General features: G+C 36.4%; 1 long non-coding RNA gene across 1 annotated transcript; it reads right to left on the reverse strand.

The window, feature by feature from the left end:
- Positions 1-27,917, reverse strand: LOC111770347 (uncharacterized). Its single transcript, XR_002803538.2, has 6 exons — positions 27,787-27,917; positions 26,349-26,489; positions 10,390-10,590; positions 10,110-10,280; positions 7,317-7,417; positions 1-92 (listed from the first exon to the last, which is right to left on the reverse strand). It is a non-coding gene; the product is annotated as an uncharacterized lncRNA (long non-coding RNA).

Genomic DNA, 27,917 nt, shown 5'->3' on the forward strand with positions numbered 1-27,917 from the left:
TAATTTTTGTAAGCAGATTTTAATTTTTGAAACAGCCAAATTCCATGTTAACTTCTTAAGACCGGAGGCAGCTTGAATCTTCTGTGCTTTATCTGTCAAACGAAACAAAACAAAGTTATAACTGCCAGGTCCAAAATTTAGATAGGTGCAAAAGATACTCATGAATGCTCTTTAATATAACTGTATCTTATTACGATTGCACTCTTTCATGCATTGAAATTCAAGTGGAAGAAGATATAAAATCTGCATTTCACCCTTGTCTGAGCAGGTTTGATAGCTCAAGAGCCTTGACCTTGAGCACTGTCATCAGATAAGACAGAGGCCTTTAGCATTTGGGCTGGAGGATTTGTAGGGGTTCTACACACCTGCTCTTTGTTGTGGCTACATGATGTGAAGTATTCTGATAGATTGGAATTGGATGAGGGGAATTTTTAAAGGAAAGGCATGGACCTTCATATCCGGTTTTCCTAAAGCCATTTCTAAACTTGCAATCAAAATGATATGTTTTTCCTCTTCTTATGTATCTTGAAAAAATATGTGACTATTGTAGTGGAAACGTAATATCCACATCTTTGTAGTAAAGTACCAGCTGTGGGTTAGGGGGTCCCTGCTATGTAGCACCTTGGCACACTGTGCTTCCTTAGCTTGGCGGTCAGTTTTCAGAGTAACAGATGTAAATAATTATTTAATTCTCTAGCTTCCCTTGAAAATCTATATCCCCAGTCCTTATGGCAGTTCCTACCACATAGCAGGTACTCAATAAATATTTGTTAACTTAATGCATGAACTCCCAGTACTTATGCATGGGTATGGTAGCACATTCTCCAAAGAACCAACACCATAACTCTTGATTTCTACTACTGTTTATCTGACAGCTGGTTGGTGCAATGTGATAGCAAGTTTGCATTCCCTATATTTTATTCAAAATTGAGTTAAATTTTCTCCCAGTGGATTATTAGAGACAGCAAAGTCTGAACCTATGACTTGTGCTTTTATACTCCTCATGGAAAAAGAACCTGAAAAGAAGAAATCCAGAGCCTGCCAGTTCTGGGAACTACAGACATAATGGGAATTATCTGGCCAGCCTACTGTGGAATTAGACCAGTCTTAATCATAGCACAGAGATACTCCCTTACAGATGGACTATTTTAAGTTAATAAGTAATTAACCTGTAAATTCTATTCCATGCTTTGTAAGCTGACTTCATATATACATAGCATCCTGTATTTGGAATTAGGTAAGGGCACATCTGGTTTTCCCTACTCACCCAAAAGTATAATGTTTGGACACTTTTCTCTATAAGTTTCATAAGAACGGCATACATGGCTTAGATATATTTTATGGCTGTAAGATATGTTACGAAGTCCCTTGTAAAGGCAATCTCTCTCTCTCTCTATGGGTCTCTTTTTTAGCAAATCCGTTTATGTGAAATAATTGGGATAGATTAGTCAAAAATGCTTTCATCTTTGTTTCTTGCCTACATTGCATTTTAAAATAATTAAAACTCCAGATTGTTTCTGTTTTTCACCTAAGTTTACTGGCACCCAGCAAAGAAGCCTACACTTTGATTTTAATCATGGCCAGACAATATAAGGCCCCCGTCTCAGAAGCAACAAGAGCAGCAAGCAGAAACCCTGCTGGGTAATTTCAAAGCAATGTACTTCCTGCTGCTAGCCCTACAGTATGATTTCTGTTCTGCCAAGGGCACCAATAGAAGGCAACTTCCAATTTGCACCTCACACATAAATTCACATTATGCCAATAGATTTCGAAGGAAACCACAAGCTACCCAGCTCAGCCGTCAGAGGTCTGTTAACAGACCTTTAACTATGATCTATTGTGCAGCAGGACCTGAAAGACGCACGCGGAGTCCCACTTTATAGAGACCGCACTTGCCTGACACCATTTTTCTTGAGATAATTATAAGTGTTTATTTTGGCTTTTAACAACTTTAATCACATTATTTAGCATGTTGCTGTTTTGTCATCAAGTTAAATGAATACAGAGTTCTCCCAGGAATGTCCCAGAAACTCACACATAGCATGGTTTCATCGAGGACAGAACCCAACATACGCGATGGAAGTGGTTAATTACATCAAAGCTTCATGGATGCAAAGATGTTTCCCTTCACAAACAAGTAAGCAAACAAATTATGCCAAGCAACAGAGAATTCCTAAATGAATAAGGTGTCATCTTTCTAGTTAAAAAAGCATGGCTCTCCCTTTGCTTTGAGGTTCTGTTTTCAGTGGTTTAATGGTGAAAGGGGTTTACAACGAATCCCACATATTGGCATGCAACGTCTTCAATGACAAATGTTGCTGCAATTATCATGTAGAAAACAGAACAGCTCTTCCCTGAGTTATCTAGAATCAGGTTTAAAAATAACCTTAGCTGATCACACAGGGTTCTATAGTCACTGTTAACTTCGAGCAACTGTTGAAACATCATGCTGTGCCAAATTGCATTTGATGGCCCAGTAATAGCAGATCTGTAATTTACTTAAATGAATTCTAAAAATATCTTCTTCAAATGGAAACTGGTTTTAAAAAAATCAAAAATGGCAGTTCATCTTATTCCTAAAGGACCCCATCCAGTATACATGTGAGTCAACCAGAATAGAGGTCTAGATTACTGAATAAATATATTTAATACATAGTAAAACATATGCCACTTTACATCTTTATTTTTATCTGATGCTATACATTCTGTTACTAATTATACTAAAGTGTTAAAGCAAGATCTTTTCCTCTATAAGTATGCATTTCTATCATTTAGGGTAGTCACTTTAACTTTCTTAAGAAACTAATGATGAATGTTCTCTATCTTATTTGGAATTGTTTCTTACGTGCAAGGCTCTCAAGTGGAAAAGCAAGATTTTTTAACAAAATAACAGCTAAAACCAGACAGCAAATTAGGGATATGGTTTTGAAATGACTAATTTAATTAAACAGGCATTATTTATTTAAATCAGTACATTTCTTTTTCATGAAGACCTGCAGGGCAAGTTGTAGCATAACCATCAGGCTCATGCTTTATTTGACAAATCCAGGAGGCAATTAATTCACCAACAAAAGTTCTCTTTGGGCATACTCTCAGTCTCAAATTTAGTAAATGTATACCTGACAGATAACTCCCAGATTGATAAAATAAATATGGAAAAATTGAGTTTTGAGTGTAAATTAGTACTTTAAATATCCTTAGAAACTAATAGAGGTTCCAGAGTTGTCTATATACAAATATTGTTCAAACATGTGTAGATAATGAGTAAAAAGGGGGGTTAATATTTTTAATGGCTGAAAGTTCCAAGTCTAACAGAGCAAGAGTCAGAACAAGCAAATGCCAATGGACCTCTGCATTTCAGGGTGGCTCTGCCCCCAGATGGTTGGCAGTCGCCAAGGCTCCTTTATCATTTGAGCAAAAGTTCAAGTTTTTTCTTGCTTCAGCAAACCCTTTCCTAACAAGAATCTCATACATCTCATAATTAAGAGACCTGGGTTCTGGTCTCACTTCTGCATTGACAAAGTGGAATAACCTTTAACCTGCTTCCTATTCACTAGTAAGAATTACTTATTCTTAACTTCTAAGTGTAGTCCTCTTTCATTAGATTATGCTGATGGAATGAAAAGATGAAACATGTTAATTTTCCTACTTCATCCTACCTAGCAGGGATGTATTATAGTGAAAACTATAGAGTATAAACATGTAAAAGCGAGGCATAACAAAATAGTTCATATAGAATCCAAAAACTTCCACTCTAATCCATTTTTGCTGTGATTCACATCAAATCATGAGCCTTTTCTTAATAGTTCTGACCTGAGAGGATTAAACTGGCCTCTAATTTCTCAGCTACAAGACTGGATCCCAGAATATAATGGACCAATGTCTTCAAAATTATTTTGAACCTAGAATTCTAATCCAAACTAAATTATTATTCAAATGTATAGGCAAAATTAATCTTCAGTCATGCAATGACTTGGAAAGTTTACCCCACTCATGCACTTGCTGAAAAATTCATGAATAAAATATTAGTAATTCAAACCCAGCAGTGAATTATAAGAAGTATGCACAATAAACAAACAGGCTTATTCTTAGAATCTAAAGATGGTTTAAATTTAGAAATCTATCCTTGCAATTCACTATATTTAACATACGAAAACAGAAAACCTATAGGATTATTTTGAAAGCTCCTGGTAAAGCAATTCCTATAATTCATTATGCTGATAAAGAGAGAGAATAAAGGACTCCTAGAAAATTTGTAATAACTTGAAAATTATATAAAACCCTATGATAAATATCATACTTAAAGATTGACAAATAATGTCAGAAGCTAGGGGCCAGCCCCAGTGGCCTAGTGGTTAAGTTCAGTGCACTCCACTTCAGTGGCCCAGGTCTGGTTCCCAGACATGGGTCTACACCGCTTGTCTGTCAGTGGCCATACTGTGGTGGCAGCTCACATACAAAAAGAGGAAGTGTGGCAGTGGATGCTACCTCAGGGTGAATCTTCCTCAGCAAAAAAAGACCACACACACAAAAAGTCAGGAGTTAGGCAAGGATGCTCATTATCACCACTATTATTCAAGCTTATTCTGAAATTTTCTAACCAACGCAATAAAACAAGAAAAGTGAAATGTATATATTAGAAATAAAGAAACAAAACAAAATTGCCCTTATTTGCATGTTATATATTTGCCTGCCTGAAAACTCCAAGACAACTGCAAAACTATTAAAACTAATAAGAGTCTGGTAAGATAGTCAGATAAAATACAAATATATAAAAATTAATACCAATTATAAATATAATAGAAAAAATATCCAATTCATAGAAGTAACAGAAAGAATAAAATGAATAGGGACAAGACTAACAAGAAATATTAATGTGTACTTGAAGAAAACACTTATACCTACCTGAAGAACCTAAAGAAATAAACTACAAGTCATAACATTTTCGTAGGTGAGAAGACAGTAAATTATGACAATGACTGTATTAGTTTACTAGGGCCGCCATAACAAAGTACTGCAGATGGGTCATTTAAACAGAAATGTATTTTCTTACAGTAATGCAGGCTAGAAGTCCAAGATCGAGGTTTCAGCAAGGTTAGTTTCTTCTGAGCCTCTCTCCTTAGATGGCTATCTTTCCCTATGTCTTCATGTGGTCTTCCCTCTGAATCTGTTCCAAATTTCCTCTTCTTATGACACCACCAGTCATATTGGATTAGTGCCCCCCCACAATGATCTCATTGTAACTTAATTATCTCTTTAAAGAAACTAGCTCCAAATACAATCACAATATGAGATACTAGGAGTTAGGACTTTAACATTCGAATTTGGGGACGTTTGAGGGGAGCATAACTCAGCCCATAACAATGATGTTTCTTTCTCAAAATAATCTAAAATTTCAAAACAATTATCATTGAACAGAACTTTTTCTGAAACATGGTGAGATGCTTATAAAATTTACTTATAAATGTGTAAGAAAATTGTGAAATAAAGCAGCTTTGAGGGACAACTTGCTATACCAAATGTCAAAGCGTTCTATAAACCTGTGGAAAATGCTCATGATATAGTTCTTAACAGCAACCACCTTGGATCAGAATATTGGGGTTCCATCCCAGCTCAGCAGTTTACCAGCTCAGTAACCCTGAGCAAGTTACTTAAGCTCTTTGGAAAGCAGTTTCCTAGTATGTAAAATGGTGATAATAATGTTGATTACTGCATAAAATAGTTGTGAAATTAATAGAATGGTGACAGGCACATATTAGAGGTTCAAAAAATATTAGCAATTATTGTTATTAAAGACTGCTATTATAGGATTAAAGTAGTATGAAGAGTAGATAAATAGATCAATGGAGCAGAATAGAAACCCTAAAAGAGAGTGATGCTTATATGGGAATTTAGTCTATGAAAATATTGGCAGCAAAATCTGTGAGTAAAGTTTAACTGTTCAACAAAGTGAAAAGAAAGCCACTTCTGTGAGAAAATATTTGCAACATACTTAGCAGATACAGAATTAAAATTCAAAACATATGTAAAAGTTAAATTATCAAATAAAAATGGGCAAAAATTATGAACTGGCAGAAGAGGAAGTGCCAAAGACTAATAACCATGCAAAAGCATGTTCAATATCATAAGTAATAAAAAAAATGGAATTAAAACAATAATATGTGTTTTGCTCACTCAATTAGTAAGAACTTGAAAGATTTATAATATCCAGGGTCCGTAAGGTTTGGGAAATGGAAACTTGATTTATTGTTAGCATAGGCTTTTTTAAAGCACTATGTAGGAAAATCTATCAAAATTATAAGGTACAAGTTACTTGACTCAACAGTTTTACTTACAGGAATCTCTCTTGCAAAAATAGTAAGAGAGATAGGTATATAGAATTTTTATTCTTTGTAGTAGTAAGACATTGGAAACAACCTAAATGTAGGGGAATGCTGAAAGAAATAGGGGAATGCTGAAAGAAATTACAAATCATTCATTCTATGGAGTGTTAAAAAGAGTTAGGTAAACACGTAAAATATGACATAGGAAAATGTCTATCAGTTTTTATTAAGTATTTGTGTTCCTTAAAAATCTTTATGTCTAAACATGTATAAATGCCTAAAAAATAAGTCTGGAATAGATACATGAACGATAGTTATCTCCAGACAGTGAAAAATGCTGGAAGACAAGGATATTTTTAGGGAGGCTTATTTTTATATATCTGAATCAATTGTAATTTTCAAAATAATCAGGTATTACTTTTATATTTAAAAAAATTTAAAAATATCAACAATTAGTTATAGACCTGAGACCACAGGCTGGAGGACCATTGCCAATTGTTCTTTGAGGGAAATGAGTTATAAACCAGAATAGTGTGTCTCTGATTATACTTGGATAGCTGGAGGAAGAGTAATGCCATTGACAGAGAAAGGACATGTGGAAAGGCAACCGTTTGTAGTTCTATAAGAAGGTAAATAAGGGGAGCTAACTTTCCCCTGATTTCATTTTCTCATGTAGAAAGACATCCATTCAAGTAATGCTTCTGGCCTCTCTGCCCCTGCAAAAATTCTTTCCCAAGGAGAAAGTTTGATTTAACTGATTGATGGATTTGGGATAAAAAGTAGGGAGGCTTGGATCAGCTCTTTCCCTCTTCCTCTTTGGGACTTGATCATACGCATGTGTTCTGGTCTATTCTTGGCCATGCCATAAACTTAGTGGTTAAGAGTCTGTACCTAAACATGAAGGTGGCCTGTGGTTTTCCAGAACTGCCTTCACTGAGAAAGTATTGTGTCTAATTCTCGGGTTCTCTTAGGAAACCCACTATTGCCACATACCTAAGCTGTGTTCTCCAACCCAGGCTTTGTCAGTTACAAAGCCATCACTTTGATCTTCAAGTGCTTGATTCTTGGCTGCATCTCTCAATTGGTTCCAAACCCTAGATGGGTGGAGTGGTTTAATTTATTATTAGTACTTAACTCCAGATGCTTCCAGAGAGACACTGCATAATTCATACCAGAGGTTCATCCATTTATTTATTTGTTCAATCACCAACACTGAGCTAGGCTCTGGAAATACAAAGGTACATAGAATAGGGAACTACAACTCAGGATCCCATGATGTGTTCAGGAGACAGACATAAAACAAATATAGCATTCTTTCAGGCAACTGGAATGTCAGGAAAAGGTACATGGAGGAGGTGATATAAGCTGAGTTTTGAGGAGTGAAAAGAAATTCACTAGGTTGCTGGTGGAATGATGGAAGATAGTGAGAATATGGCATGTCATGCAGAGGAAACAACATATATGAGGCAAGAAAGCTTGGGAGAGCTTAGTGCATTCAGGGAACTCTATGAAGCTTACAAGTGAAGTACAGGGTACGCATTGGGATGATGGTAGTCTAAGCCAAAAAAGGATAATCAAAGTTGCATCATGCAAAAGCGTGTATGATATGTTTGTCTTGAATATGATGAAATCATTGAGGAATTTTTAACACTGAAGTAAAGTAAATTTTGCTTTTTAGATAGATCACTCCAACGGCATGTGAAGGATAATGTTTCTCCATTCTTTTAAAGTTTAGACTTCTAATCCATTTCAATATGAATTCCTAGTAGATGTGGTAAGTCCAGAAGGCTCACTGAAAATTAGCTACTGCCTTCCGAAGAATTGGGGCTGCAATTAGACACAGTGTTGGTATCACATTTTGTTCTATCCAGCTTCTCAAAAGAATTACTAACCAAGATTGATTTTTCTATTTTCATTTTATTGATTTTTACCAGACCCCCGAAAGGCAGGTTGTAATTATTATTTTTTCTATTTTGTACATGAAGATAAATAGCCAGAAAAGACTTAAAGAGTTTAAACCAAATATAAGTCAAGAACAGAGCCTAGATTTGGGTATCTCTTAAAACCAAATAAGACTATACAATGGTGGGTGATTTTCTTCCATATCAGAAATTCTTCCCATTACAATGCTCACTCTCCTGTAGCCATAAAAAGTAATTATGTTTTGAAATATAAACTCTGACTATTTGCCCCTGAATCTGAATTCAAAATCAAAGTTAGATGAAATAACTAGTGTAAAACAGATTTTTGCAGAGAAATTAATATTTACTTCATCTTTTAATTCTTTTCTAAAATTTCCCTAAATTTCTCTCTTTTGATGTAAATAGTTCATTTTTGGTATTCTCTCATTCACACTGTTTTGTAAATGCCCTAAAATACTGGATGCCAGGCTAAATAAAACAGTACAAACGTTTTGGTAAACTTCCTGGATCATGTCATGACTTCTACATATTGAAAGAGTCACACCATGCCAAACTGTTTGAAAGTCAAGAGATTCATGGAGAACAGCTTTGGAGGAACGGTAGTCTCATTATTAACCCTTTTGCAGCACTGTCCCCATGAGCGTTCCAATGTGCATATGAAAGATCTCTCAGAAAGAAACGACACTGAGACACATTTCAGCTCTTTGCTCTTTGACTTGGTGATTTACAACTTTACTAGTTGCGCTTGGCTGTCATGCTTCATATATGGAAGCACGTAGTGGCATTCTATATACATTTTAGTGATTTTTAAGAATCTTATTTGTTAATCCATTTTCATTTAATGAAGGGGAGGGTGGGGACTCCCTTTTATCTCTGCTTTTAAAATATTTTGAGGAAGTGTTTATATCTCCTTCCGGAAGTCAGACCTGTTGGTATATTGTGGATAGTTCTTCCACTGTCATCATATTTTTAATATCTTACTAATGTTGTGTTATAATTTTGGCACTGACCACAAGTTCAGTTCAGAAATTCAACAAATTTTATTTTTGTGGTACATGTAATAAATATCCAAATGTTTAAGTCGTACCATTACTGAAAAAATAACTGATAAAATTAGACTAAAACTGTTATGGATTTCTTCTGAGGAAATCTTTACCATAGTGTTCATTTAACTAAAACTGTGCACTTCTCACGTCTATGAATGGCTGTAGAAGATTTAATTTCCCCAGAGTTTAAACAACTATCTTCAGTAAAATATAAACAAAATTCACAAAACACCCAGATACTTTTGCTTTCCCTTGTATCCACGCCTGATGCCAAAGAATTATAAAGGGACAGAATCCTAACCACACACCATGTGTGTGCTCTGCATGTGAAGAGTGATGACTGGATGGTTACAGCTTTGATCCTACAAATGTTAGAGCTGAAGGAACCATCCGGGGAGGTGACAATCTGTGAGATAAAACAAAAACTGGTATGAGTTGTTTCCCCAAAATGCCTAATAACCCTTTATGAAATTCTAATGTGTTTAGTTAGAGTTTTGTTTTGTTTTGTTTTTCCATCCTTGAGCCACTCCACATTTATTAGTTTTGGCTAAAAACACTGGTTCTAAAATACAGTCATACAGCCAGTTCTGGAAGCCATGCCAGCCAAAAGTCTAGACCTAGAAGTTCCAGATAAGGGTAATACAAGCACTCATTCAAAAGTTTACTAGATTGTAAGCTGCTTGAAAATTAACACCATATTTTTGCTATAAAATTGTATATAAAAAGTGTTAAGTACCTCCTACAAGTGCCACAGACTGCACTTCAAATAGATGGTGGCTAATAATTTGACTATCATTAAATGGCTAAAGGGTACATACCTTTTTACAAATGTTACTATCATTTTCTGGGCAATCATCTCATTTGTCAACAAAGTACTACCTGGGATAACATATTCAAAACTTGTTACAAGCAGTTTTCTTTGCTAAATTAACTGTTGGATTCATATGTGACCATATGGCTGCCAGCCATGTTCTATTGAAGTGGTTTGCCTGTAAAATGGAAATAAACATATTTCTATTCCCAGAAGGAAAAAGGAAAAAAAAACTTTTAAGTCACAAAACAAAACAAAATCTTAAAAGGCCAGAGAAATCTACCTACCCTGTGGATTGTATGCATGCGGTTGTAAAAATCTAGAGGCAGTGTACTAGTACACACCCAAGTCAGCTGGGAGAGAGGCTCTGAATCTTCAGCTCTGTTGTGTGTTGCTTCCTCTCATTTGTTGCAGATGGTACTAATCATAATGATAGTATTCCTTGACATTGCATAGCAACGAATGTAATGCATCAGTGAAGCTTCTTTCTAAATTAAGTAAAAGATCAATAGAAACCTAAATGTTATTAGCATATTCATTTGAGGACAAATGATAATCCAGAGTGACACATGGAGTCCTCAGAATATTTTAAAGGGAAAGCATACAAATTGGAGCAGCCAGAGTTGCCTTGGCATTCCCCAACCACGTCCACAGGGCTCCAGAGAGAGACACAAAAGAGAAGACAAAGGCCCTCCTCCAATGGAGGCCAGGGAGCATGACCCAAGGTTCCTCAGAGGGAAGGAAGCCTCATAGATACACATAGGTGCAGAGAGTATCCACAGCCTCTACCCATAGCTCTACCCTTTAGTGTCATACATTGTGTGTTATTCGTCTCTGGAGCCTCAACAGCACAGTCCCTGACATATGCTAAATGAATAAAAGTTTGATGAATAAATGAATGACTCAATAACATTAATAAAATGATCATTGACTGGGATGAGCAAAAAGGAACAACAAAAAAAGTCAACATCAGATTAAAATACTCAAATCTGTTAAAATAAAAGCTTTAATCTGTTGGTAATAATCTCTTATTAGAATAAATACAGTTATAGGACATTAAATACTTGTAAAACATCACTATGCCTGGATCCAAGTTGTTTTCCATGTGATTGATATTTCTTTTCCTCCTTATAGCTCAAAGGTTATGGAAGAGCAGAACACTTCTAAATGTTTTATATTTGTGTTTAGGGCTGACAGAAGTATAGCTCAGCTCTGCTTGACCACATTTACTTTACTGTTGATTTCCTTCCTAGTATATGATAAAGAAAATCAATATTATGAGCACATGACTATAGATTATTTTTAAATATTCCAAAATTCTTTGCGACTTTTATCAGCATGACTTGACAAATACACCCAACCCCAGACGTAGTTAAATGAGCCAAATGTTTATAACATGGTTTAATGACTATGCATGCATAATGTTATTTTAATGATTTTGTTTTTCCACCAAAGTAGAGTACAGTGTGCGAGAACCACGCCAAAAGGGCATACTGACCCCTTCTAATCTCTAACGGATCTGTTATTAGTCTAATAAGGCTCTGGTGCTGGATTTTGGTGATGGCATGGTATAATTTTAGTACTAACTACTTGAATGTTCATAGTAAAGGGGCAGGAGAGAATGGGCAATTACAACTTAATAATACAAAAATGAAAAGCAGGCAAGATGACTTAGCACAGTGGAAAGCCCATCAATTTTGCATTCAGTTGGGATGCTGAGATCTTTACATCATAGATTCTCAAGCAAATATCCATAATTCTATGCTCAGAATTCCTCTCTGTGAAAGAAAAATATAATAAAATACATAGAAAATTGAAAAACTGTAACATTTAATTTTTCTTCATAATCTATTCAACACATCACCAGCACTTATTAACAAAACAGTTATATTTTCCTTGTCAGTAGAATAGAGAAAAAATCTATAAGAGCATAGGTTATGATAGTGACATACGATAATATATAATCACAAAGTCTATTAGTTACACAAATATTTATTGACTATCTACCAGGTCTTACTGTATATTTACATTATTTTTGTCATATATTTTCCCAGGTAATTAAGAATTCCTGAATCCTTCTTACATTGCCACAGGTTATCAGAAAGAAGGCACCATCATTTTATTCTCAAGGATAAATATTATAGTACAGTCTAGAAGGGAAGATACGGAAGTAAGAAATTACAATTCAGAATGATAAGACGTAATGAGATTCTTAGCAGGAACACTAATCCATTAAAGTTGAAGACAGGCAAGTAGCAGAAGGAAGATCTGGGAAGTCCTGGACCGAGAAATAGCAGCTAAACAAGATCCAAAGGATGAATAGGAATGATCCAATAAAATGTGGGGGGGCATAAAGCATGAGGGTGCCAAGGGAAAAGGATTAGAAAAATATTCCAGACAAAATGAATAGCATCTGTGAAGGCTTGGAAGAAAGAGAAAGCATGAAACCAAGAGAAAGAGGAAGAAGTTCATTATAGGTGGAACATAAAATTAGGAGCAGAACATAAGGAGAGAGAAAGGTCCATGAGATAAACAGGGTTCCAATCATGAAAGGTTTTATAAGCCATGTCAAAGGCACTGGAGTTAACCCCAAGGTCACAGCAAAGCTAGAGAAAGTTTATAAACAGGAGTGTGACAAGATCACATTAGCCTTTTTGAAATATCACACTGACTACCTAGGGAAAGTGAATATGTAGGACAGACTTTGGAGACAAGTTAAGAAGTTATTACATAATCTACCTGGGAAATGTTGATAACCTACTCCAGAACAGTTTCAAGAGGAATGGAGAAAAATGGATGGATGTAAGAAAGTTTTGGGTGTTGGAATAAGCAGGATTTAGTGATTGATTATATGTATGAGTGAGGGAGAGGAAAGATATCCAAGATTTTGATATACGAGCAGCTGAGTGGATGGTGGCACTGCTCATTGGTTTAGGTTTAGAAAAGGAAAATGGAAGAGGAGAGACAGGGAAAGGAAAGAGAGAGAGGGAAGGAAGAAAGGGGGAGGGAGGAGGAGTTAATGCACCACCTTTTGTAAGTTTTGATTTTCAGGTGCTGTGAACTACTTAACTGTAGACGTCCTGAAAGCAGTTATACATGAAATTCTGGGGCTCAAGAAAGAAGGCTAGGATTGGATCCAAAATTAAGATTAATCATTAAGGATCAGGGATTTTTAACCTGAAGTTCATAAGGAGTTTCAAAGGTTCTAGGATCGCCTGAAATTGTATGCAAAATGCTGTGGGTTTCATTTTCACTTCTTTGTTTCATTTCTTAAAGTGAAACATATTATTGATTTATAGCTGTATTTTTTTCTAGCACAAGAATTTAGTGCTATAAATTTCCCTCAAGCACTGTTTTAGCTGCATCTCACAAATTTTTATTTATATTTTCATTGTCATTAAACTGAAAAAGAATTCTGCTTTCCTTTGAGATTTCCTCTTTGTCTCATGGATTATTCAGAAGTATATTGTTTAATTTCCATATATTTTCATATTTTCCAGATATCTTTCTGTAATTGATTTCTAATTTAGTTCTGTTATGATCATATACTCTGTATGATTTCAGTCTCTCAAAGTTTACTAACACTTGTTTTATGACCCAGTATCTGCCTAACTTCATGGATGTTCTGCATGCACTTGAAAGAAATATGTATTCTGTCACTGTTGGTGTAGTCTTTTATAAATGGGAAGTAAGTCAAGTAGGTTGATGGTAACGTTCAAGGCTCCCATATCCTTACTGATTTCCTCTCTACTTGTTCTGTCAATTACTAAGAAGTGTTGAAATCTCCAACTATAATTGTATTTGTCTATTTCTGCTTTTAGTTCTGCCAGTTTTGCTTACTATATATTAAAGCTCTGTTATTAGGTACATACACGTTCGGTTTGTTTTGTCTTCTAGGTGAATTGACTCTTTTATAATTATGAAATGTCTCTTCTTACCTCCAGTTATATTCCTTGTCTTACAGGCCCCTCTGTGTAATACTAATATAGTTACTCCAGCTCTCTCTTGATTAGGATTTTTGGGGTACATTTTTTTACTTTTAACTTATCTATCCTTATACTTACAGTGCTTTTCTTCTAAGTAACATATATTTGGTCTTGATTTTTTTCTTATATACACTTTGACAATCTCAGGCTTTTGATTGGAATGTTTAGAAAATTTGTTTAACTTTATTATTGGTATAGCTTACTATTTCTTTTCTATTTTTCTCATCTGTTCTTTGTTGTTTTTTTCTCTTTTCCTTTTGATTGAATATTTTCTAGCTTTCTATTTTGTGTCTTCTATTAACTGACATATCTCTCTTTTTTAGTGATTGCTCTAGGGTTTATACAACTTAACTAATCACAGTCTAGCTTCAAACAATATTATATGACTTCAAGTATAGTATGAGAACTTTAAATTAAATAATATAATTCCACATGTCCCTTCCATCCATTATGCTATTGTTGTCATTCACTTTACTGCTACATTTGTTATAAACTCAAAGTACACCATTTTTAATTTTTCAATCATTTAAAAAAATTTTAAACAAGAAAAAATATTTTTATATTTACCCAGATATCTACCACTTCCAGTGCTCTTCATTTCTTTGAGTAGGTCAGAGTTTCCATGTGTTTTCCATTTCCTTCATCATAAAAAACACTCTTTGCAATTTCTGATGGCACAGGCAGATCTCCCTGTGACAAATTCTTTTGGATTTTGTTTGTCAGAAAATATTTTTACTTTGCTTAGTTTTTAAAGGATATTTTCATTAAATATAGGTTCTAGGTTGACGAGTTTGTTTATTTATTTGTTTTTGGCATTTTAAAGATAACTTTTATGGTTTCTGACGAGAAGTCAATAGTAATTCTTATCTTTATTCTTTTGTATTTAATGCATCTTCTCCATGCCCACTTTCCTTTAAGATGTTCTTATTATTACATTTTCAGTAATTGATTATGATGTGATGAATCTGTGGATTTATAGTTTTCATCAAATCTGGATGAGTTTTAGGCATTATTCTTCAAATATTTGTTGTGAACCTCCTTTTCTGGGATTCTATATTAGAACACTTAACATTTTCCCTGGAATCATGGAAGTTCTAGTCATTTTTTTTCCAGGCTTGTTTCTCTGTTTATTTTATTTTCATATTTTGTTTTATTTTATTTTCTATTACTGTGTTTTCAAGTCCATTGATCTTTTTTTCTACATGTCTAATCTGCTGTTAAATCTAGCCATGGTATTTTTAATTCCAGATCTTATCATTTTTAGCCCTAGACGTTCCAGTTGATTCTTTTTTATAGCTTCCATTTATTTCCTCACTACATTCATGTTTTCCTTTAAAGTTTTGGGCATATTTATAATAACTATGTTAAAGTCCTTGTCTTTTATTTCTATTATTTTTGTCATTTCTGGTTCTGTTTCTGTTGACTTCTTTCCCTGGTTATGGGTCTTATTTTCCTGTTTCCTCATTCTTATGTATAGGAATTTTTTTCATTGCAGGTGAACATTGTAAATGTTACATTCCTGAGCTTGATGGTTAATTTTATGTGTCAGTTTGACTGGGCCACGAGGTGCCCAGATATTTGGACAAACGTTTTTCTGAGTGTTTCTGCGGTGATGGTTTTGATGGGATTAATATTTAAGTTACCAACTGAGTAAAGCAGATTGCCCTCCATAACGTGAGTGGACCCAATCCAATCATTTGGAAAGAAATGAAAGGCTGACCCTCTCCCACATAAGAAAGAATTCTCCTTGCTAATAGTTCTCAAACTGGAGCATCAGCTTTTCCTGGTTCTACAGCAGCTTTCAATCTTTGAACTCAAACTAGGACATCAGTTCTGCAGATTTTCTACTTTCCAGTCTCCATAATTGCATGAGTTGATTCCTTATAATATATCTCTTTCTATATATATATATATATATATATATATACATATATATATACACACACACATCCTATTAGTTCTATTTCTCTGGAGAACACTGGATAATGCGTTGTGTCTGGATTTTGTTGTTTTTGTTTAAAAAGTATTGTGTTTTGTTTGGGTAGATAAACTCCTTTAGAATCAGTTTAATAGTGTTAAGGGTTATTTTTAAGATTTGTTATGGTGAGTCTAGAGTAGCTTTTACTTTAGATTTAGATGTGTCCAACCTCACTTGGGCTCTAGTGAATGCCTTGGGTGTTCAACAAGGCCTGTCCATTCTAGCTGGTTGAAAGTCAAATTTCTCCCAGGTATCTGTGAGCTCTAAGAATTGTTTCGCTTAAATTTCCCAGTATTTATTCTTTGTCTGGCCTCATGGAGTTTCACACTATGAAAGCACAGTTTAGTACTTAGCCAAAAACTCAAGAAGATCCCTTGGGAGATCTCTGGAGGTGTTTTTTGTTTTTTGGGCTTTTTTGTCTGCATAACTCTTCATCTCTGCCCTACAAATTTAAGGCACTTCCGTCTCCCCAAATATTGATATCTCTCTCCTCACTTCAGCAAAATCTCTGTGCTCTATCTAATCTCCCCTCCCTGCACTGAGGTTCAGAAAGTGCCTCCACACAGATAGCCAGTCAAATCATATGACTCACCGTATTTTCTTCCTTCTCTCAGGAATCACAAATCATGCTCCCTTTTCTCCAGTGTCTGGAAGAGTTTTCCCATATATTTTTGTCCAGTTTTCTGGTTATTTATACAGAAGAGAAAGTCTGGCTCCAACCATGCTATTGTGACCAGAATGGCAGGCTTAGAGCATTTGTTTGAGTAATCTTTGTTGAGATTTTAGAGGGTATCTTCCAAGATACTTAATCAACTGAGAAATAAGGCAAAAATATTGCCATATAGCTGCCAAAATAATACCTTTATTCCTTACAAAGCTGTTATTAGAGAAGGTAGACAAGTGAACTTCATAATACTGAACCCCCAAATTAAAAAGACTTCTCCATTCTAGACACATGCCCTGCCTGGGATCTGCCTCTGTTAAATTTATGACACAGAGATACAAAGGAGAAAGCTCTCTATGGGAAGCTCACCACCAAGAGGAAGGGAGAAGGGATAGCACTGGGCTTTTCCTTCCAACCTCACCGTGAGAAGTCACTCCAACTCTCCTTGTTGCAGAGTGAGTGAGGGGGCAGAGAGAAGCCAGGAGGGCTATGCTCATGGAGTGCCCCCTACATGTTAGAAACCTCAGGATGAGAAAAACTCATACCAGCAGCTCATACCAGCAGCTCATTTCCTTTACAAATTTTCTCCAGTTGTCCTGTCCTGTCCCCACCTACATTCTTCCTACATATGTCCTCTTAAAGTTTTCCCTTATGTAAGAATGCATTTCTCTACTAATTCTTGTAACTTTTCACCTCCAAATTATACTCCAGATACATCAGATAAAGTGTTTTCAAAGTTAGGGGGGAAAAAGAAGATAAACGGTGTACTGGTTATCCGTTTTTGTATTATAGTCTTCACTTAAATTCAACAGCCAGTTAATATCCTCCCACATATCTCTTCAAGGGACAACTACCTTTTGTCAAATCAATAAGCTGAGAATAGTAGCATCAACACCATCACTATTTGCCATTCATAGCTAAAAATAAGCCAGAATCAATGGTTGGTGCAATTATCCCTTGAGTGCAAGGATGTCGCTGATTCTGAGGAAATAAGGACTTATGAAAAGTTTAGACAATGAGTGAGAGAGTTTTTTGACATGGATGTGCGGATGTTAATTAAACTATATCACCCAGTATAACACACTTAATTCACAGGAAAGATTACGTTGGTATCAACTGTGTGAAAGGCTCTTTCAAGTATTAGCTTCATTTTCAGATATCTATTGCAAGTCTTGACATTAATCCAAATATCAAAAGAAGGGTTTTGATCATGGTATGTAGATACATTCTTCTCCCCAAATTGTTACAATAAAGCTTATGAAGTCACAAAGTGGGAAACGATCTGCTGGCAGGGAAAGCCAAAAGAAAATAAGCTTCCAAATAAAATGAAGCATGCAATGGCTATGAAGCAACATAAATAAAAAACACTGGCTACAGAGCCATTTCCTGGAGAAGACAGAAACCAGCCACTGTGGCCAGACAAATTAAAGCATTAAGGGATCAGCCAAAGCAGCCTTCATTAAGCACTAGAATAGTACCTGCCAAACAGAAGATATATGGGACTCAACTCAGTTTGACTTATTGCAAGTTTTAGTTTAGAATTATAATTTGTGATAGAAACTGCCAAATGTGCAGTTTTGTGATATAAATGATAAATTAGGGAAATAAAGAGAACATGAATGAATACTTAAAACTGTTGGAATTCAAGCATTTGGAGGATGAATCAAGGCAGAGAATCTTTCATTAACCTCACAAATTTTGCTTTTGTCCAAGTTGGAGCCACCTAAGAAATTCCAATTAGCCAGTGTGATTAAGAAGTCAAGTGTCTATCTGTGATTTGGTTGGTTTGTTGGTTTCTGAAGACTGAGGTGGAATTGCAAATCACTGGCCCCCAAGCTACATCCTCAAGGTAGTCCCAAATAAATAAGGGTCTTTGGTGATTACGTGTTTATTTTCACAAGTGCCTGTCCTTTTGCTTTTAACTAAATTGTCTTAGAGATTTCATTCTTTCGTCTAGATTATGCTATAATTTAAACAAACTACAATACCTACATTTGAGAAGACTCAACAGGCCTCATTTATCCTTTCCATTTAAAATTCCCTAGCTGCACTTCAGATTCCCAAGCTACCTTTGAAGGGAGATTATGTGTTTCAAGTATGATTGAAGCATACTGCAACCTCAAGAGCAGATTGTAAACAATTAGAGACCAGATAGGGGTAATTCAAGTATTTCACTCTGACAACAGCCAAAAAATACTCGTGTGTGTCTTGAAAGACTCCACGTTAGCAATAAACTTTATTAAGTACATACCACCAAGCCCACCTCAAAGGGCAGGCTACCAACGTGCACGCTCCTTAAAGAGTTTGTAACTCTTCCCTAACCACGGTCACTAAAACATTCTGAAATCATACCAATAGTGTGGTTCAAATTCTTTTTTCACGTTTGAGAAGTAAATTCTGAAATATCAGGGTGACCTGGCAATGCAACTTCTAAAAATAGGAAGGTGTCAAAACTCATTTATAAGCTTGCAAAGATATTTTGCTTTTTGTATAATTAAAAAATAATGCTTTCATCAGATTACTTTCACCAAAATTGCTGGAAATAGTTAGTTTGGCACTAAGTAGGGAAAAAGTAAAACCTGCCTCCAATGTGTTTAAATTCTTCTTCCAGAGGCCTTTGACAGAAGTGAAAGTCTTTGGTTTACCCTACAACTTTTGGGTGAGTTATTCCCTTTTCAATTTCATTGGTAAATTCCACAAAGGAAGCGGCTTATGTGTTCTACATAGAAAACAAAATGTAAGAGTCAGGTCTCCACAGGCTTAAATTATGGAAATTAATTATGGAAATTATCTGGGCCATTCAGGGGAAACATAACATGTTAGAGGCAATTTGGGAAAAGTTCTCTTTTTGCCAGAATTACATATAAAGTTGCCTCAATTACTTTAACACTTTGGCATATTATTTTTTTCTGAGTCACTGTACAGCTATTCTAAGCCAGAAATAGCCTGTCTTGAAAAGCATACTTAATGTCCTTTTGCATACATGCCATTTATAAACTTAAAAATCTCATCTTGTCCAAGTCATATACTAAAACACACACACGCACATGGATACGTATATTTACTGTAGAAGTTTGAGCTTTTCTATATAGCTCATCACCCTTATCATTATCCATAACGAATTTTATAATATTTTTCACATTACTTCCCCCAAATGGTTTCTATTCATTAAAGGAAAGGACGTTCACATCATTTACATTGTTAGCCAGGAATTGGGGCTGTCCCTATCACTACAATTTCCAGATTGAAGTTGAGAGTTTAAAGAATTGAAATTTCTGGCCTAAGAAATATTCTGGCATAACAATGCACTATCAGATGAGAACCTTTATAGCAAAAATAAAATAATAATAGATTCAACGTATTTGCTCAGTCCTTTACTGTTTAGCATTTATACAATGCCAAGATTCAGAATCTCTAATTCAGCTCTGCTATCTAGCAGTTACTTCCGTATTGCACTTTCTTCTTATGATATATTTTATGACTGTAATATAAGATAGCATAAGGATATATAGCTGTCATTAAGTAGCAGGCAGGACCACTTTCACAATATTAAGTTAAAAGAAAACAAAAAGAACCCTTTGTATATGAGTCACAAAATTAGGTTATTTGGTTCTAAACCACGAATGTCCAATAATGGCAAATAGGAGGACAAATTTCATAATAATATGGTATTACAAGGAAAACAAAAGTGTCCAGGAATATCTCTCTCCTATTCATAAATTTTTAAATTTTAAATATAAGAGTAATACATGAATATTGTAGAAATTTTAGAAAATGCAAAAGATAATTTGGAGAATTTAAAAATCACCTCTATTTCACCACCCAAAGGAAATCATTGTAAATGCCTTGGTAGAAGTTGCTTCATGTTTTTTCTATGTATATATGTGTGTATATGTATGTGCATGCATACATAATTAATATCATAATGTGTACAGTGTTCTATAACCCGCTTTTTTCTCATAGTATACAATGAACACTTATCCATGTTATTAAATAGTCTTCAAAAACATGCAGAGAAATCACATCATATAAATATGTCATAATTTATTTAACCAATCACCTACCATGTATTCTCAATCTGTTTCTAATTTTTCACCTTTACGGATATTGCTGCAATAAATATTTTAGAACCTAGCTCAGAATACTTTCTTAAGATAAGTTTCTAGGTGAAGAATTGCTCTCAAAAACAATATGAATATTTTAAGACTTTTGATAGATAACCAAATTAGAAATGTACTAATTTACATTCCCATAAATAATGCATGTGAGTGCATATATACTCATCTCTTTAAATCATTGCAACTTCAAAATATTAAAATTCGTATCTTATTTTAATTGGTGTTTACTTGATTACTACTGAGGTTCAGTATATATTCCTAATGTACATCCCTTGTGACTGGCCTGTGTATATCCTTTGCCATATTTCCACTGGGGTAAAGAATATGTATTTCTTTTGTTTCTTTTTCTTTTCTGCTTTTTCTCCCCAAATCTCCCCAGTACGTGGTTGTATATTTTAGTTGTGGGTCCTTCTAGTTATGGCACGTGGGATGCCACCTCATTGTGGCCTGATGAGTGGTGTCATGTCCGCGCCCAGGATCCAAACCAGCAAAGCCCTGGGCTGCCACAGTGGAGCGTGCGAACTTAACCACTCAGCCATGGGGCCAGTCCCAAGAATATGTATTTCTCAAGTAAACTGCTTTTTAATGTCTCCTAAAATATGGGACAAAAGTACAATTCAAGAGATCTTAACTCATCTGTCTAAAGAGGAAAGTAGTGGATCCCAGCTTTATTGCTCACATTTATTCCTTAGTCTTGGAATATTCACATAATATTGCTTTAGAACATCATCAAGCTAGTTTTCTTGATAATATCCTGAAACTCTGTAGACTACTGCTACATTCTTTCTAATGCTAAGATAGCTCTACGTCTTATCATTCTAGCTCAGTGGACCACTTATATTTTGTTTTAATTGAGGTTATCATTTGATTGATATATTTGAAAAGTAAACTCTGTAAAGGACTTCTGAGACTTTGAGTTCACCACAGTGAATTTATTCCTCACTATTAGGTCCCAGCTATTTCCTGTGGACTATAAAGACATACTACTTGAAAATAGGATGAAGTAGCAGGCAACAGGCCATTCACCTGTGTCTTCTCTCCGCACACTATCTATGCCCAAATGTTGGTGCTCCACAGGACTCAGTCACAGACTCCCCTCTGTTTTCTTTCTGCACTCAATCACCATGAATCATCTGATCCTTGTGGCTTTAAGTATGATCTATACACTATGATTCCCTAATTTTTTTATTTTTATTTTTTTTTAAAGATTGGCACCTGAGCTAACAACTGTGGCCAATCTTTTTTTTTTTTTTCTGCTTTATCTCCCCAAATACCCCCTGGTACATAGTTGTATATCCTAGTTGCAGGTCCTTCTAGTTGTGGCATATGGGCTGCTGCCTCAACGTGGCCTGACGAGCGGTGCCATGTCCACGCCCAGGATCCGAACCCTGGGCCGCTGCAGCGGAGCACGTGGACTTAACCACTCGGCCACAGGGCCGGCCCCCTGATTCCCTAATTTTTATCTCCAGCTTCAGCCTTTCCCCTAAATTCCAGCCTCACATATCCAACCACCTATGTAACATCTTCACTTGGATCCCCAGTAGGCATCTCAAACTTAAAATGTACAAAACACAACTCCTTATTCCTTAATCTCGCCCTCACCTGCTCCTCTTCAAGTCTTTCCCATCTCAGTAAATGGTTCCATCACCCAGTCGATCAGGCCAAACACTGAGGGGTCATCTGAATGCATCTCTTTCCCTCACATCATTCTCCATTGATCAACAAGGGCTTTGACTCTAACTTCAAAATATGCCACACATCTGACCACCTCTCACCACCTCCTCAGCTGTCCTATTCAAAGCCATAGTCAGCTGTTGCCTGGAGGCTCCTAACTGATTTCCTTGTTTCTAATCTTGCCCTCCGAAAATTTTACTCTTCATGTAGCAGCAGAATGACCTCTTTAGACATAAATTAAAACATATCACTGCCCTTTACTCAACCTTCCAAAGGTTTCCCAACATGGTCAGAAGGAAATGCAAACTGCTTACCATCAGGCCCCAAATAACTCGGTTCCTCCCCAACTTCTTCTCCTACCACTCACCTCCTGGTCACTCCAGTTACACAGGTCTTCTGGCTACTCCTTGAGAACGCTAAGCTCATTCTCTGTCTCAGGGTTTTTGCACGTTTCTGTTCTCTGACCGGGAACAGCCTTTCCCTAGCACTTGGCATGGTTTCCTCCTCCGCTTCATTTAAATCTCTGTTCTAACAGCACCTCCTGAAAGAGGCCTCTCTGACGGCTGTATCTGAGATATCACTGCTGCTTCACTCTCTATTGCTTTCTTCTGATTTGTTTAGCTTTGGAGCATTTATTATGTGTGCGTGTGCATGTAGGTGTATGCGTGGTATGTGTAACATGGACTCCATAAAGGTGAGATTTCTCTGTTTCTTTATTTTTCTCACTCATATCTCCAGCTCTTAGAACAACAGCACACACTCAGTGAAAATTTGTTCTCCCCTCCACTTCCATTAACCCTGCCACCTGTACTAGAATCATACTGATCTGTATTAAGACGTGTGTGTTATTTTCTATTACATTCCATGTTTCTCTTAAGTTTCGTCCGAAAGGTTTAATCACAGCGTTTGACAAAAAAAGTCCTAACCATTAGTACAAAAAGATGTCCTGAGTGGTCGTCCAGTCCAGTCCCCTGGCTTCAGTTGGATAAGATGTTATTAAACTCCTTTTACAGGGTAATCACTAAAATCCCAAAATCTTGTGGCTAATTTCCAACTGTGTTTGAACTCACAGGTTACAGTTACTCAGTGATAAAGAGAAAAGTTGGGAAAACCCATTTGTTGTTACTTTTAACTCGTGTGTAATATCATATTTCAAAAAGACAATAACATAACAATCTATCAAAACCCTTAAAATATTCATATTCTTTTTGAGAATAATTCTGTTTCTAGGAATTTATCTTAAGAAATTATTCTGAGCTAGGTACTAAAATATTTATTGCAGCAATATTTGTGTAGGTAAAAAATTAGAAGCAGCTTAAGAATACAATGGTAGAAGATTGGATAAATAAATTATGGTGTATTTGTATGATGTGATTTTTCTGCATGTTTTTGAAGACCATGTCATGACATGGATATATGTTCATTGTATAGTACAGAGGGGAAAATCATTGAGTTTGTCCATCCTATTCATTTCTAGGTGAAGAAACTAAGGCCTAGACATGTCAAGCGATCTATCAAGGACATCACTGGCTCCTCCACGTGCTGACCCTTTGCATAACTCTCACTGATAGCCAGCATTTATCCTGTTGTTTCTCCTATAAAAAGATTGGAATTTTTCTCTCTCAAGGAAAAATATCCAAAATCCTGGGTGTTTTGGAAAGAGAAGAAACGCAATCCTAGTCATCCTCAGCTACTTAAATGAAAGCAGGATTGGCAGAAAAATGCATAAATGAAAACTGCCAAAACCCTAACTTCAAATTAGAGCTTAGATTGCAAGAGCCTCTCAACTTGACTCTTCAAAGAATTGCTACTCAAACCACATCTTGTGGTTCTATCTGCCAGGTTTATGATGGCAGTGGTAGGGGCAATAAAATAGTCAAAGGGTAAGTAAAGGAAAGGAGAACTAATATGAAAATCCAACAACTTGGTTCTGGATAATTGAGAGTTGACCGTTAACACCTCAGCCGTCATACAGCAACTTTAGCCTTTGGATAAAAATATTTTAATGCAAATTGTTTCACTTTAGGAAAATTATTTCTGCTTTCAACAACTGGAGGTTTGTCTCTCAAACTGATTTTCAGGCTAGTAAAAGAATGTGAATAATGATAAGGGCCAGCCCAGAGAATACAATCTCTGTTTGGCACGGGACTATGTACTTGTGGCGTTGAATTCAGACTTTTTAAAGTTATTTTAGTTATTCTGTGAAGAACCTCCTGCTCCATCTCCTGCCCCCAGAATGAAACTCTGTAGTACACTTCTTTTCCTTCATTAAAATAAGACTGCTTTTAAAAGGCAGACACATATTTAAACTAAACTCTTAAAATTTTGAATAATGAGCACTTGGCATTCACAAAACTGTGTTCCCAAAATCTTCACTAATGCTCAAATCCTGGTGTATGATTTGATGGTAAAAGTAAATTTAGAATTGGCTTGCAAATGTGTTTTCTTGGGCCTTCAGAGAGCTAACATTAAAAATAAAGGGGGGCGACAAAGGAGCAGAGGGCCTACAATGGAGAAAAGAAAGTCTCTTCAACAAATGGTGCTGGGAAAACTGGACAGCCACATGCAAAAGATTGAAAATTGACCATTCTTTTTCACCACACACCAAAATAAACTCAAAATGGATCAAAGACCTAAAGATTAGGTCTGAGACAATAAGTCTTTTGGAAGAGAATATAGGCAGTACACTCTTTGACATCAGTTTCAAAAGAATCTTTTCGGACACTGTAACTCCTCAGTTGAGGGAAACAATAGAAAGAATAAACAAATGGGACTTCATCAGACTAAAGAGCTTCTTCAAGGCAAGGGAAAACAGGATTGAAACAAAAAAACAGCTCACTAATTGGGAAAAAATATTTACAAGCCACTTATCTGACAAAGGGTTAATCTCCATAATATACAAAGAACTCACAATGCTTAACAACAAAAAAACAAACAACCCGATCAAAAAATGGGCAGAGGACATGAACAGACATTTCTCAAAAGAAGATATGAATATGGCCAATAGACACATGAAAAGATGTTCATCATCGCTAATCATCAGGGAAATGCAAATCAAAACTACACTAAGATATCACCTTACCCCCGTTAGATTGGCAAAAACATCCAAAACCAAGAACGACAAATGTTGGAGAGGTTGTGGAGAAAGAGGAACCCTCATACACTGTTGGTGGGAATGCAAACTGGTACAGCCACTATGGAAAACAGTATGGAGATTTCTCAAAAAGTTAAAAATAGAAATACCCTATGACCCAGCCATCCCATTACTGGGTATCTATCCCAAGAACCTGATATCAGATATCTCAAGAGTCCGTTGCACCCCTATGTTCATCGCAGCATTATTTACAATAGCCAAGATGTGGAACCAGCCTACATGCCCAGAAACCGATGATTGGATAAAGAAGATGTGGTATATATACACAATGGAATACTACTCAGCCATAAAAAAAGACGAAATTGGCCCATTCACAACAACGTGGATGGACCTCGAGGGCATTATGTTAAGCGAAATAAGTCAGTCAGAGAAAGACGAACTCTATATGACTCCACACATAGGTGGAAATTAGTATATTGAGAAGGAGATCTGATTGGTGGTTACCAAGGAAAAGGGGGGGTGGGGGGAGGGTACGGAGGGGGAAGTGGTGTACCCACAACATGACTAACAAAAATGTACAACTGAAATCTCACAAGGTTGTAATCTATCATAACATTAATAAAAAATAGAAATAAAAAAAAAAAATAAAGGGGGGGAGTTTCATGTAAAAATCTGGATTTCTGGATTCTCTTGAAAACTGGAAGACATGGCAAAGCAACCCCAAGTTCCTACCTGGCATCAGTCAGCTAGAGCTCAGGAAGGCTTCTGTTCTTGGATAGATACAAGCCCACCAGTGCATGACATTCTCCACTCAGCTCTCTCCCCTCATTTCCAGTTGTTTTCCTGGACCAGTTAGGCATTTGAATTTGTAATCTAGCATGAGAATAAGTAGTTATTCACTTAAAATGTACAATAGCCATGAATAACCAACGAAGACAGTTTGAGTTGTGGACAGTGGCCTTTGGGTAGATTCGCTCACCAACTACTGACTGCCAGTTTGTACACGTAGTGGCTCTATAACATGAAGGCAACTTTTTGTTTCAGCGAAATGAGAAATTATTTTATTTGAGTTGCTCTTATCTTAAATCTGTGAATGGCAAGAAACTTTTATAGACTATAAATGTTCTTAAAGACAGAGGGATACATGTTTTAAAAGATTGATTTGTCTAAGAAAAGTGGAACATATTAAATCCTTTTAGAAACCCCACGTTCCAAAGCAGTAGCTCTCAAAGGACGTTTCCTCACCAGCAACAACAACATCTCCTGGACACGTCTTGGAAATCCAAATTCTCAAGCCACTCCCCAGACCTACGGAATCAGAAAGCAGGGGTGGGGCCCAGAAGTTTGTGTTTCAACAAGCCTCTCAGATGATCCTGATGCACACCAAAATTTGAAAAATCTGGGTCCAGAGCTTTCCTCCTAGTGTGCCCTGAAAGGAGATGTTGGTCTCCCCAGCCCTCAGGGGTTGGGCAGCCCGGAGGGTTCATAGTCCCCAAGCTATAGTCTAGCATCAAATGGCTCATCAGCATTGGCATTTTAGGTGTTCCCAACTTGTCCCCAGAGATGGCAAGCAGAATGGGCATCATCCAACACTTCCTATTCCTGCTCACTCCACTGAACTTGGCCAAAGAGGTGTTCTACCATCTGTACTTCTACTTCACTGCCAGCAGCCATCTGAACAAGAGCCATGCAGCTGCCGAAGAAGCTCATATCCCATGTGGCCAAACAGAAGGTCACAGAGCACAAGGCTCAGAGCTCAAGAGCCAGTCAGGGGTGGGGACTGGAGAGGTCACAGAATCCATTCTGAGACCACGCAGCACAAATTACATGATAAAAGGAAAAGCACAGGCTTTCACAAAGGAAGCCTCCCTCTCATTCTTTCCCTTGCTTTAAACTATCAAATTCTTAACCTCATGCCATAAATGTATTCCCAATGGCCCGCCATGGCAGTCCAACCAAAATGTGATCTTCGATTGTTTCTCTTATCCTCCCGTCTCTAGGCAACCATACAGAAGATGCTGTGCCCAGTGATTTTCTGCATGAACTTTCTGGGTGCTTACGTGTTCAAATCCCAGCTCTGCTATGCATTTGCTTTGTGGCTTTGGACAAGTTTCTTAGCATCTCTTTGCCTCAGTTTCCAAATCTGTGATATGGTGATAATAGTACCTACCTCTGAGACTTGGTGCGAGGATTAAGTGAGTTAATGCCTGTTAAAGCTCAGCTTGTGAAATTCCTCAGCAGAAGTTATCTATGTTGTTATTAATCACCTCGCACGTCTGCTGCTGCCCCCACAACTTCCTG

Source organism: Equus caballus, chromosome 2 (genome assembly GCF_041296265.1).
Source record: "Equus caballus isolate H_3958 breed thoroughbred chromosome 2, TB-T2T, whole genome shotgun sequence".
NCBI lineage: Eukaryota > Metazoa > Chordata > Mammalia > Perissodactyla > Equidae > Equus > Equus caballus.